Genomic DNA, 15,453 nt, shown 5'->3' on the forward strand with positions numbered 1-15,453 from the left:
ATCATATTTATAAACATCTGAGGGATATACAAAATAAAAATGATAAAAATGCATTAGCTAAACATGGTACTGAATTGGTGGACCATAATTTTAAATGTGTCATCATTGACACCCTCAAACTAGATAAAAGGGGGCCCCTGGATGTTAATACTAGAAAAACATGAGGCACTTTGGCAAATTAAAACAAATACCACACAGTGACCAGGATTAAATGACTCATTGTCACTGGCATGTTTTCTTAAACTGAAAGTCTTAGATAAATAAGGTTTGGGGCTTATAAAAGGAAGCTGAAACAAGTCTTTTTTCTTATATCATCTTAGATAAATAAGGTTTGGGGCTTATAAAAGGAAGCTGAAACAAGTCTTTTTTCTTATATCATTTATCAATCATTGTCCTTTTATGTCATGTTGATAGCTTAATTACTTTACTTATGGTTTTAAACATGCTTTTAAGATTAATATATAAAGCTGCTGAATTTTAAACATTTATATATTTAATGTTATTTAAATGTTATTTAAGATATACTTATGTGCTACATTATTTTATTTGATGTGGTTTATGAGATGTATGAGGGTTGTATTTACATATTTAATTGACTGTGCTTTTGGGTTGGTCTGGTGCAGTGATTAGGGGGCGTGCATTTTATTCAAAATGTTAAAATAAAAACAATCGACTAGCTTGGTATGGTATTCTGAAGAAGTCTCTGAATAAGCAGAGACGAAAGTGCTTAATTTACTGACTTTTTTTTATTTTAAAATAAGTGTATTGAATAAAGCTTTTCTACAGACCTGGCTTTACAGCGTATGTTTTGGGATCCCCACCTCTGCTTAGTGCCTTTTGGTGTTTTACCAGGGACACTCAGACTGCGGTGGTGGTGCTGCGGTAGCGTTGTCGCCTCACAGTAAGATGCTGCTGGTTCGATTCTCAGCTAGAGTGTCTTCTGCGTGGAGACATGCGTGAATAGGTGTACCTTTGCTGAAGGCTGTGCGTCAGGGCTGGCAACTCAGCACGTAAAAACTCTACTGCCAATCATTAGTGGACCGGAGTTCCACTGTGGCGACCCCTAACCGGGAAAAGCCGAAAGACACAACAACAACCAGGGACTTTCAGAGTTTTTCTGGAGGTGAAGACTTGCATTAACTGTAAGAAGTTATGTTTTATTACTACTTGGAGAAGTTTTTGGTTTAATTTACTTGGCTGTCGATGGAAACCAAATTCACTAAACTTGTTAAATCTGTCTCAATCCTCTTTTGCCCACTATGCTGGTGGTAAATCTAGTCATCCCATTCAGCTGTGATAATTTCTTCCTGCTTCTCAGCCTAAACTGCACCAACATTTGAGGCTTATTTCCCCATCCAAGAAGAGAGTGGTTCATTTCCCTGAGGACAAGGACTTGTGCTGCATGTGCCTGAAATGTCACTTTGCTTTGACCAAAATGAAGAATTTAATGGATATTATGAAAGTTGTGCTACAGAGCAATATGGCAAGAAATAAATCTAGGTTGGCCTTTTATGAATAGAATAATTAAGAGACCCTTTAGTAGAATGTAGATACAGATGGCTGATAAATTGGCTGTACTAAAGGAAAGCATGCTAACTAACGACACCTTGTTTACAAATGAGTAAATTAAGCCTGAAACTAGAAAGCTGCATATGCCTCCAAACACTGGTAAGTTGTGTTACAGAAAGGCATGGTGATAACTCAGTATATGTTTGCATTTCAAGAAAGGCGCATCATTTAGACACTTAACGAGTCTACAGAAACAAAAACAAGAAATCGGTTGCACTAATAAAAAGACTGCTAGCTAATGAAGCCATGTTTAATAATGAGCAAATTAAGCCTGTAACTACATTAGTTATGACTTAAGGAATTAACTTTACACACACACACACACACACACACATATATATATATATATATATATATATATATATATATATATATAGTCATTGTACACATTGAAAAATGTCAGCAAGACAAATCCTAGGGGTCAGAAAGAACTCCGCTGTTAGTGGTAGGAGCTTCAGTAAAGAAGGGCTGTTTATGTGATGAGTAGATTTGTGATTGTCAGACATGTTAACCACAATGAGGAAAGATCTCATTAATGGCTAATGTGTATGTCTCTGAATCACTCCTTAGCTATCGCTAGTACAACTCAACACTTTCCTATAGTATGTGTGCTGGAGAGTGAACCTCACCCTTCCATTCGCTCTCCAACATGCATACATAGATTCTAAAACACGTACACACAGCCTCTTACCTGTCCCTGAGTTCTGAGAACATTCCTGAAGTCTCTTTTTATTTTTCATCCCTGCCTTCATGTTTCATTCTTCTTATTGTTAACAATGGGTATCATGATGCTCCATCTGCTTCTATATTACTCTTTGAAATGAGTCAAAGTCAAAGTAAACGTTAATGTCATACAGATCAACACAGAAGAAAAAGTGTGCATCACTGCACAAAATTTCAATACTTAGGCTCATACCACATGAATGACAGTTTACAGAAGGAAAATAGATTAAAATAATAAAAAAATTAAATTAAATAAAAATAAAAAAAAATAAGATACAAAAAAAGTAAATACAGTAAAACAAATTTTAAAGCTCTTTTTACACCAGAAAGACAACAAATACAACAGCAGAAATAGACTCTGTAGAAAAATAAGGATATGAAAAAAACAGTACTATAATAAATAAGAGAGGCACACATGTAAACTTACCCACCATCAATATATACCATAAACTTACAGTTCACAGTTTTCATAGTGCATAAAGAGACATATGAAGTGAGCCATTCAGAGACTTTATGTAAACAATAGTGACATACTGTACACAAGTATATTTTACCCATGTAGTGCATTAGGCTATGGGTTTGTTATTCAGCAGTCTGATCCCGTGTGGGAAGAAGCTATTATGGAATCTGGATGTCCTGCATCTAATACTTCTGTAGCACCTCCTTGTTGGCAGGAGTTTGAACAGCCCATGAGCCGGATGGTGTATATCCCTCAATAGTTTTCAGACTCTTCCCTAGCATCTGTTTGAATATATGTCCTGTAGGGACTGAAGGTTGGAGCCAATGATTTTTCTGGCCTGTTTAACAATCTTATCCAGTGCCTTCTGATCAGCTTGAGAGCAATTTCCTTACCAGACGATGATGTTGTTTGTCAATACACTCTGTAGAAGGTGAATAGGACCTGTAGGGGGAGATTAGATCTACAAAGTCTCCTAAGGAAGTGGAGACGTTGTTGGGCTTTCTTTATAAGGTAGGAAGTGTTTGTGGACCAATTTAGGTCTTGTGAGATAAGTACCCCTAGGAATTTGGTGCTGTTTACTCTCTCTGCTGTGGCACCATTGATGATGATAGGGGTAAGTGGCTTTTTCTTCTTCCTAAGATCGATGATCATTTCCTTGGTTTTCCCAACATTTACTGCTAAGTTGTTGTCAGTGCACCAATGAACAAGTTTGTTCACTTCCTCCCTGTAGGCCCCTCATCTTCCTTCTTAATAAGGCTGATTACTGGTGTCGTTGCAACCTGCAGTGGTGGTGCTGCGGTAGCATTGTCGCCTCACAGTAGGACACTGTCCGGTTCGATTCTCAGCTAGAGCGTCTTCTGTGTGGAGACATGCGTGAATGGGCATACCTTCTTGAAGGTTGTGCATCAGGGCTGGTAACTTGGCATGTAAAACTCAACTACCAATCATTAGCGGACCAGAGTTCCGCTGTGGCGACCCCTAACCGGGAAAAGCCGAAAGACACAAGCAAACTGGTGTCGTTGCAAATTTGATGATACCATTTGATTGATGCATAGCTGTGTAGTGATGTGTTAGAACTGTGAAAAGTAATGGACTGAGTGCACAACCCTGTGCGACCCCGGTGTTTAGGGTGATGCTGTCAGTGAGTCTAAGGAATACAGTAAACATTCTACCATGTATCACATAGGCTTCCTCCTGGCCTGGTACTGAAGTATCGCCCCACATCGACACACACCTGCTGCTGCCTCTTGCATGTACCCTTTCCATATAAATCATGGACTGTTGCAGTCATTCATAGAATAATGTCAGATATTGCAGTTTCATACTTCTAATTACGTAAAATAACCCTGGCAACATTAATTAATTAGTTAGTGTAGTTGGTTTACACTGCTGCTTTCTGTATCAAGGGTAAAAAGTTTGAAACCTTTTCCTGTTTTACTTCACATTTTTTAAACACTTAGGCAATATTTTAAAATACCCCAGGTGTCTAATGGTAGAACTGAAGACTGATATCCCCTATGTGAGGTGGGAGAGTACAGGCATTGCTAGTTCGTGTCAAGTTTTAGCAAGTTTGATGTGCAGTGATGGTGGGATTACAAAGGTTAAACTACTGCTAGATAATTTGGCCAAATTGGAATCTAAACAAATGCAGAGAAGATTAATATCTATGAAAGCAAAACAGTCACTATGTAAAACTAACTGAAGTGGTGCATTCAGTAGAAAAACTGCAGAAGAAAGTGGCAAATTTTGAAAAATAGGGACACAAGGTCAGGAGAATATATTTCCATAAGAATAGACACATAATTAAGATGAGAAATAAAAAATGTAGGAAATTGAAATGAGATTGAGCTATAACTTTAAAAACTGCAATATAACAAACTGAACAGGAAATTAAACTTAGTGCGGAAAAAGATCAGGAAAAATTTGAAGAAAATTTACATAATAATATTAAGCATAACAGGAAACCATTTTATAAGATGTGGCACAATTAAAGACATACAAATCAATAAACTTTTCCCTGTGCTTTCTCCTATTAACCTGGTGAACTTGAGCAAACTGAGGCAATGTAGCAACTGCCTCATGTACACTGACAACCCTCTCCTCTTACCTCCCAGCACTCAGACTTGCGAGGGATGCACTTATATAACCAAATTGGAAGCCACGCACTCTCCAGCCAAGACCGGAATAGCTGGTCAAGAGAAGAAGGTCAACACTTGCACCACAACACATGGAACACATAGCCCTCCATAACACACAGCAGCACTGCCTTCACATAAAAACACAAACCGCACACCCACCTTTGTGGAGGGTCTCAATAAATATCTACCCAAACAGCAGAGACCTCCAAAGCAGAAATGCACTCAACCACCACAACACAACACTAATCAGTAGACACAACTCTCCTAATCAGCGTGCGATGCAACCAAAGTCCCTAAGGCAAAACAGCATGCCCAACACACTAGTCATAGGTGACTTGATAGTGAGGCACACTGATGTCCCTGTGGAAACTCACTAGGTTGAATAAGGAGAAAGTAACAGTTAGCTGTCTGTCAGGCACCAGGATCCACCACATAATTCAGGTCCCTCAACAACAGGTACAAATATGACTCTGTCATTGTACACGTGGGTTTGAATGACCTGAGACATAGCTCCCTAGACTACATGAAAAGAGACATTTAGGAGCACTCGGATTATGTAGCTCAGGTGGGTATGACCATAGCCCTGTGTAGCATCCTACCATCACCCAGAATGATACCACAGTACAAGCAGAAAATGACTGATTTCAACATTTGGCTAAGTTTCTCGTGTCATTCTAAAGAGATCCAGTATCTGTCTGCCTGGGATGACATGATTGACAGACCTCGATGCTTTGCCAGAGATGGCCTATATCTGTCACCCTTGGGCTTCCGGATACTGGCCAAGCCTCTTGCCACCCCTATAGTGCCTTTTTTAGGCAGTGTTCCAAAGACCAAATTACCACAGTAATAGCTACAAACAAATGCAATCTGAGGGTCATGCTGCTCAACGCTAGAAGTCTAAACCTCAAAATACACTCACTCGAAGCACTCCTTAAAATGGAGAGCATTGACATTTGTGCCATAACAGAGACCTGGTTCAAGGCAGCAGAAAGCACCCCTGCACTACGACGCTATAACTCATTCCACACCTTTCGGCCTCAGAACTTGGATCGAAGCTCCAAAGGCGGTGATGTTTCCATATTCATAAAGGATGCGCACACCTCCAGACTGGTAGCCCAACATAATGCATCTGAGATACTTCAGGTGCAGCTAAAATTGGGTAAACAGCAATTCAGGTCATAGCCTGCTATAGGTCCCCAACCATGTCCCAAGACTCGTACTCCATGTTCCTAAGCACCCTGGAGAATATTAGGGTCCAACCTAACACGCTCATATTAGGCAACTTCAAGTACCCCTCCATTAACTGGGAAAACTACTCATGTATCAATACACTTGCCCAATATTTCCTGTTATTCATTAATTTCAATGCCCTGGACCAGCTCATTCTTACCCCCATTAGAGGTAGCAACATCCTTGACCTGGTCATTACTAACATGGGTGACCATTGCTCTACACCAATAGTCAACTCCTCCCTGGTTAGATCCGACCACAAACTAATCACCTTGACAATCCACATCACTCCCACCCCCCTTACCCCCCCAATCCCTGCAAAGGTAATCACCATGAAAAACTTCTCCAAAGCTAACTTTGGGCTCCTAAAAACAGACGTGGCTAACTTCACGGCACCAATGCAAATGGAGATCATTTGCATGACTGCCAAATCATACATCAATGCACTATATGAACGCGTACACAAATGCATGGATCTCGCCATACCCAACAGAACAAAGATGCTCTCCTCCAAAAAAAGGAAGCCAATCTGGTGGTCTCCTGCCATAAACAAACTCTACAACAGAAGGAGGAAACTGATGGGGAATAAGGTGAAGTCCCAAGACTGGAAAAACTCCCTTATCAGCCTCAACAAAAAGATGAGATCCCTCATCAAATCCTCTAAAGCTAGCTATGAAAACAGAATTGCAGCAGACAGTAAAGACAACCACAAGGCCTTCTATAGTTATGTAAAGAATCTCCATGGCAATACCCAGATTTGCTCTGAGCTACTGCACAATGGTACCTCCTATACTGAGCCAGCAGATATTGCCAATATACTGGCCGACAGATTCATTGCCAACTTTACCCCCCAAGGGGCCAGTCAAAATACCAGTAGATTGCCAGGCACCCAGTATTACTGCTGCACAGGTTAAAACAGCACTGTCCAAGGCCAAGAATACAGCTTCTATGGGACCTGACAATATCCCTTTCTGTGTTCTACATGAACTACAGAGTGAACTAGCACCTCACCTGTATGTCCTGCTCAATCACAGCCTCACCTCAGGTTTTGTCCCTACCACATGGTGCACTGCTACAGTCATCCCTCTCCACAAAGGAGGAGTAACTACAGACCCTGGGAACTATCGCCCCATTAGCCTGACGAGTCTGATAAGCAAAGCTATGGAACGCATCATCATGGACCTAATAAACAAGGATACAAGGAATCTCCCAAATCTGGATCCCACACAGTTTGGTTTTGTGAAGGGTAGCTCATGCCTGCTCAACTTGGTCAACTTCTTTGAGTCAGTCACCAGAGCTGTGGATGAAGACAATGTGGTTCATACAGCCTACCTTGATCTGGCCAAGGCCTTTGATACCATTCCCTACTCAGGATTCATAGAAAATTCACTAAGCTAGGCATCAACCATCACCTATCACTAGGTGGGTCGCAAAGTGACACATGGGTAGAACCCACAGTGTGAAAGTAGCTGACTCCAAGTCAGACTGCTGACCAGTCACGAGTGGAGTCTCACAGGGTTCGGTCCTGGGTCCTCTCCTGTTTGGTATCTAATTCTCTGAAGTCCAGGCCAACAGAAAAGGACTTTGGCTGACAAAGTTCTCAGATTATTGCAAGTTGGGAGCTATTATTAACTCCCCGAGTGAAGCTGGCATCCTACAGAAAGGCCTCACTGAGACCAAAGACTGGTGACAGAACCATGGCCTTAAGCTCAATGCCAAAAAATGTGTCGTCATCCCCTTTGGGAAAAATCTGGTTCCCATGAATTACCACATCGATGGTAGTCCACTGAACACAGAAGGCATTATAAGAGATCTGAGAACACAGGTTGACAGCAACCTCTCTTCTGACCACCACATTGCCACTGTGGTTAGAAAGTCCTTCTATGCGGCACATCTCATTACTAAGGGTTTTGCATCCAGGAAGAAAGAGGTCTTCACCTCTCTCTACTCTTCCCTCATTAGATCAATCATTGAGTACAATGCCCCATTTGGCATGTACCTCACTAAACACCTGCAACAACTGGAGAGGACACAAAAGTACCTCACAAAGAGGATACTAGGCCTTAAACATCTGTCCTATATGGACAGACTAAAAAAACTCCAACTATTCTGTGTCTCATATCACCTACTTAGAGGCAATCTCTACTTGACTTACAAAGCCATGTCTCACCCAGCTCTTTTAGAAATTCTACATCAAAAGAAATACCAATCCCTCCACACCACACGCTCCAGAGACCTCAATCTCATTACCACAATCAACAGAACATGCTGGAGGGACAGGTTCATAACCCAGAGACTGCCCATGCCGTGGAATAGACTTCCCATATATGTCAAGTAGAGCACCTCACTGGTCCTCTTCAAGAGAAATCTTGAGGAGTGGATGGGAAATAGAAAATTCATCCCAGGGATCACTCCAGTGGCTTTACTCGACAGATGCACTGGAAACTAAGGTTGGGTGGCACGATGCCAGGGAAATCCTATGGGCTAGGCTTGTAAAGGCCCCAGGGCCATTAGCCTAGTACACACCTATGAACCTATGAACTGTACAAAGATTCTAAAATGTAGTCTCAAACGCAGCAAATTATAGCTATATTTACGAAATCTTATGCAAAACATTTTGCTTCTACAAAGGGGGATGGCATTGCACTAATAGCATCCAGGTAACATCTGATGCTGAAATTACATTAGATTATCATGAAAAAGGAGAATCCAAACTGGACCCAAAGCACATGAAGGACAAAGAATTAGTAGTAATGACCTGAGAACATTTCATCATGAACTTAACAGTAGCATTATATCTGTTATTCACTAGGTCATTTAAGTACGGGGAGTTTCCTCAAGATTAGAGACAGGTACTTGTTAAACCGATCTTTAAAGACAAGGGGAACGGGGCAAACTGATAATCACATAGACTCAAAAGTCTACTTTAATGTGGAAAAATTCTGGAAAATGTTATTTTGGATAAATTAGTGTCAGAATTCGGAAAGTTGGAACTTGAAACCATACATCAGCATGGATACACTGAAAATAGATGTAGAACTACCTGTAACATAATGACCTAAAATAATAACAGCTATAAATGATCCATTCTGATGTGATGTAACTTATATAGACTTGATTTCAGCCTTTGATAGGGTCACACACAAAAACAATCATCAATAAATTAGAACAACTAAGTATTGATGTAATCTTGACAGGATTAATAGCTGCATGCATTACAAATAGGTCATGGCAAGTATCAAACACCAATTGAAAAGGTGAAATTCTAGGTAACAGTCACAGTGTCCCACAGGGCTCCATCCTCGATTGAAACCTCTTTAGGTTTTATCTTCTTATCTTTCAGATTTGTCTTTTTCATCTGAGGTGTTCTATAACATGTATGCAGGTGACTTGAGAAAATGGGTAAATCAGATACATCTGTTACAGAGAGGGCACATCTGTAAAAGAACTTGACAAAACTGATCATTTGGATAGAGAAGAATAATATGCTGATAAATACATCAAAAACAAGGCATATGAGATTTAGGAGATGTACACCAAAGAGTGAATATTTAATACAGCACACAGTGATTGAACCTGTTGTGTCATTTAAGGGCCTGTGCATACAGATAGATATAGATTTGAGTTTTTCAAAACATCCTCCACAAGTACTTAAACTTAAACCTTAAAGCATTTGAAATCGTACTCTGCTTCAATGATAAATGAAAATTGAGTTGACTCCTCCCTCTCCCCCAGACGTTTTACTGAGTTCTATGTATTAACAATAAATATCATTATTTCACAAGTGAATAGACATATATGATGAAAAAACTGTAATGATAATTACTGAATTGAAATATTTTGTCACAAACTCCAAAGTGTTGTACTCCAGTCTAAAATTAGAAAGAATATATTTATATACATAATACATACAAAATAAAAAGTAAATAAAAAAATAAAAATCTATATGTGTATATATATATATATATATATATATATATATATATATATATATATATATATGGGTCTATATTAGGTTGCCGAAATGTTATTCCAGTGAACACCTATTCATCGACTCCTAATCAGCAAAAATCGCTTCAGCGATTCGCTGAATTTACTAAGGGCAACTAAATAGTTGCCTGAAGCACAACAGGCAACTACAGAACTTTGCCTTTTTCTCCAATGCAGTGTGATCTCAGAGTTGGTATATATAGTTGGGGGGGGTGGGTTCAAGTCAACTACAAGTTGGTCCATTGTAATGGGGGATTATGGTCTTTTCAAGTAAACCCATACACACACACACACACACACACATATATATATATATATATATATATATATATATATATATGGGGATCTACTTCACATGGTTGATATTTCAGAATGTCGAAGACCATATGGTGGAGACCATATGATCGACATTCAAAATGTCGACCATGGAATAAAAAAAAAAAAAAAAAAAACAGAACAAAAACTTACCTTCATGCTGCTAGCATGCCCCCCCCCCCCCCCGGAACTTAAATACACCAACTCCAAGATCGCACTACAGTGCGGAAGATGGAAATCTTTCCATTCCACACTGTACAGAGATGCCGGTTCTGCATGGTCGACATTTCAAATGTCGATCATATGGTCTCGGCCATATCGGCCATATGATCTTTGACATTCTGAAATGTAGACCATGTGAAAGGGACCCATATACAGACAGATAGATATAGATATACAAATATGGGTTACATACAAGCTACTGAAAGACAAGAAAATCAGCTGACTGAACAAACCACTGTTTTCTGTTCATCATCACAGTACAGTGAGGATCTGGGAATTTGCCCTTTCTTTACTCTAGTCTGTTCTCGGAGACGATATGTATAATGAGCAGGGGGGGCTTGCCTACAACCTCAAAAGCAATGTTTTACTTTTGTTGTTGTTGTTTGTCTGTTTGTTTCATTTTTTGACAAGCAGTTGTTCAATTGTGGTCGATCAGTTGTACTTCAATATGCTGACTTTTCGATACATTGACATACATCTATATCTATATATGTTTTTATATATATATATATATATATATATATATATATATATATACACACACACACACACACACACACACACATATATATATCACTAATAATAACTAAAAAATTACAAACTCACTTCATGAAGCCAAACTGAAATGCAGAACTGACACCCAAAACCTGCTCATTTTTTTCATGGTGTTGTTACAAATATATAGAAGAATCAAAATTCTGCTAGTAACTTTGTCAGTGGCATAAATACAGCTAAATGATACATTGCCTATATGTCTCAATGTGTATGGCTCTTAGCTCATGCAATATAGCCTGCATACATTTCTGCACAAACAGACAAAATTAATGAAGGAGTTCAGAGTACACAGTGGTATCATTCAAAAAACATAAGATGTATACTTTAATTAAGTCCAGTACATGATAACAATCTGTCAAAACAGGGCTGTGGATTAGTTATATGTATCCATACCCTGCTGTGGTGTATTAATACACTGTCAACAGTTACTTCTGCAGAACTTCTAAAAACACGTGGGGATGCAATAATATGAAATTTAGGAATAATCACTGTTGGATGTGTTGGGTCAATGAAATTATTAATGGAGGAAGGAAAGGTTCTTGCGCTGCTCCACAAGGCAGTCATGCAATACAACCCATGGCTGATGGAATTTTAAAATGTCTGAATACAGTGACAAACCTGTTATCATCACACATGGAGAATTTACAAAATACAGACACTGATTGTCATTCAGTAATCACTGTGATAATTAATGAGGTAAAACTGTCAATAATTACGACATAGCTGAATACGACAACAGTTTTTTTAAATATATTTTTTTGGAAAGGCAGCCTGAAATATTTGAGACAAATGAAAATACACAAGACATTAATCAGATAATGAGCATTATCAGAATTATTAAACTGTAACTGACACTAAATTATTTTACTGAGTTGTGCCGAAGTTTTTTTTATATAACAATAGTTATTCTCTGATCTGGAATACATAGCCATTGTATTCCTTTATTTCAGGTGGTATTATGAGCTCAAGGGATCAGATGATATCTTGTAGATGCCAGCAAGATGTATAAATGGTCCATGTAAATCAGTGTATCTTATACCTAGTCAACCACTATAGCCTGGCAGCACGTACATATAAGTTACTGAGCATGTGCAAGACCAGTGCCATTTTGTGTAGTCAGCCTGAGTGAATGCAAGCATGAATGGAGATGCACATGTGAGCGTGCTTGAAGTAACAAGTCAGTTAGTTAGCTTATGCAGTTTGAAGCACATGCTCCAGTTACAACTCCTGATGTGTTTATGTACAATAAAGGACTTGAATGCATACCCAGACTCAGTGTCTCATATGAATACACGAGACATGTGACATGGTGTCCAAATGGAATCCAAAGTTGAAGCAGCTTATAAAGCATGAAGCACGAAATTAGTAGCAGAGAAATATACAGGAGTAAACTCGCAAACAGGTCAGCGGTTATTCAGAGGTACTTAAAATCATTTAAATGATTTTTCAGCAGCCGAATGTGTGTGGAAGCATTCAAAAAAATAATTACCTAGATAAACAAAACTTCAAATTTTTTTCACAATGCATGACTTTTTCACATTAACAGAAGTGTCCGGAATATTCTCAGTGCTTGCAGTGTTAAAACAGAGCAATTTCAGGGAGACTGTTGTGCAGTTGGGCATAATTACATGTAACTGGTCTATGCTTATATTTAAATGAATTTTGTTGTTATGGCAGAGGGATTTCACAGACCTGGACAGCTGGTGTTTGACAATAATATTGCTGAGAATTGGCAAGAGTTTGAGTAAGAATATGATATTTTCAAACAGGCTGCATTTTTTTATAAAGATGTACACACAAAAGCATTTATACTCCTTAATTTAGCTGGCTGGGAAGCCACTGAGAGGGAACGTTCATTTGTGTATGCACGTGCTGTGCATGTGGAGGAGGAGGTGAAACACCATATTGTGATACAGGCTGAAATGTGGGAAGACCCTGAGTGCTTAAAATGTAAATTTAGAGAAATGTGTAACCCTCAAATAAATATTACAATGGAAAGGCGCATACTTTACACATGAAATCAAAAGCCTGGTGAAGCTATAGCAGCATATATTACTGACTTGAGAAATACAGCAAAAACATGAAGATTTGCTGATCTACATGATAAGTTGATAAAAGACCGTCTTGTATGTGGGGTTAATGATGCAGTGAGAAAGGTTTTGCTTCTAGATAGCGATTTAACATTAAGCAAAGCCATAGAGATTCATCAAATACATGAACTTACAGAAAAGCACACGAATATGCTTGCGGATAAGAAAAGCATGCTTGCAGTATCTGCCAGTGCGAATGTTGACAGTGTACAGCAGAAAGTTAAGATGAAAAAGATATATATATATATATATATATATATATACCGAAGGGTATGACAACCAGTCTTATTGTTAACTGTCGTAACTGTAGAGGCAGTCATGAACTTAAATGAGAAAAGTGTTTAGTTTTTGGTCAGCAATGTCATAAATGTAAAAAGTGGAATTATTTCAAAGGCTTTGCAAGTGTAAAGTAGCACAATCTTTTATTAACAGAGCATCCGAAGAAGCAAGTAGATCAGACAGAGAGCTGTGAACAAACTTTTTATGTTGATGGCATCTCTGTAATCCATGAAACAGTTAATATAGTTGTTGGCAAAGAGTGAAATATTTTGTACTGTACATATTAATGGGAAACCTGTACAGCTTAAGGTACACTGGGTCCAAGTGCAATATTATATCAGCGCAAACATTTGCTAAAGTAAAAGCGGGTGAGAAACTAGTTGATTATGGTGGTAAAGAGATTCAATTGATGGTGCAGTAATTATTTCATGCCATTCTGCTGGAAACAGCTATGATTTGCAGTTTTATGTAGTCAAAAGACACGTGCAGTCACTGTTAGGCCTCAAAGACATTTTGAGAATGGGACTGATTTCAATTAAAAAAGAGGTCCAACATATAAGTCTGAACAACAACAGTTTCACACAGAGTATTTTTAGTGAATATGCTGATATTTTCAAAGACGAGCTTGGTAAACTTCCAGTTACATATTCCATGAAGTTAAACCATGAAATAAGCCCAGTTGTCAGACCAGCAAGGAAGATTCCAGTAGGAATGAAGAATAAAGTAAAAGCAGAAGTAGACAAAATGGTGAATTTAGGTGTCCTGACTCCAGTAGAAGAACCGATTGAATGGGTATCCTCTAGGGTTGTAGCTCATAAGAAAAGCTCATACGATATTCAAATATGTATTGATCCAAGAGACTTAAACAAAGCACTTAGATGTCCTCATCATCCAATGCATACAGTAGAAGAAGTAGCTGCTCTCATGCCAAATGCCACTATTTTTTTAGTCATAGATGCAAAAAGTTCCTTTTGGAAAATTTAGCTGGATTGCAAATCTACACCATTTGGTAAAAACAGATTTTTGAAAATGCCATTTGGGATAAATTCTGCCAGTGAAGTACTTCAAAGTGCAATGCAGCAAATCTTTTCTGGTCATCCATGTGCTATCATAGTACACAACATTATTGTAGGGGGCAATGGTGAAGACGAACACGACAGAAATCTCAGAAAAGTTCTAGACCGTGCATGTGAGGTCAATCTTAAAATGAATCCATAGAAATGGAAATTCAAACTGAAAGAATTGATTTATGTGGGACTTTGTTTACCAGTTCTGGCTTACAACCAGATCCATCTAAGCAAACAGCAATTCTTGAGATGCTAGTTCCAGAGAAAGTTACATCTTTACAATATTTTCTAGGTAGGATCAACTATTTAGGAAAGTTCATCTCACACACACACACACAAAATTTAGAAATATGTTTTGCAACTGCAAATTTTGCCACGCAGGGAATGAAACTCCCTGCATGATTGGGCAGAGAGGGCACTGTTGTAAAAGGAATGTCAGGGAACACCCATTTGATTACTCAGGCTACAAAATTTGAGTGTCATTGATGTGTTGATGTGGTATTATCTCTTTGCTTAAATGTATCAATTCAGAAATAGAGATCAGGGAGCATTGCAGCATCATTAGAGATGAGAATGTTAAAAAATCCAGATGGGAAAAGTCATTCAATTTCAGAAACTGTATATACAAAACCTCTTTATGTTCATATAGCATTAGCTATTAAATATGCTGCTTTTCTAAGTCATGCATTCACTCTATACCCAAATCATCCTGTTCAAGACTACAGACAGCTGGTGTCTATGCTCGCACTTGAGGGAGCAGATTCTAGACAGGACGCCAGGATGCCAGCTTGCTGGTCCAGGGCAGAACACAGATA

General features: G+C 38.7%; 1 protein-coding gene across 7 annotated transcripts in view; it reads right to left on the bottom strand.

Moving 5' to 3' along the window:
• Positions 1-15,453, bottom strand: part of SYTL2 (synaptotagmin like 2) — a 1,607,062-nt gene that overhangs the window by 1,425,351 nt on the left and 166,258 nt on the right. The gene's annotated exons all lie outside the window — the stretch shown is intronic.

Source organism: Protopterus annectens, chromosome 5.part0 (genome assembly GCF_019279795.1).
Source record: "Protopterus annectens isolate FY-2018-M chromosome 5.part0, PAN1.0, whole genome shotgun sequence".
Lineage (NCBI taxonomy): Eukaryota > Metazoa > Chordata > Ceratodontiformes > Protopteridae > Protopterus > Protopterus annectens.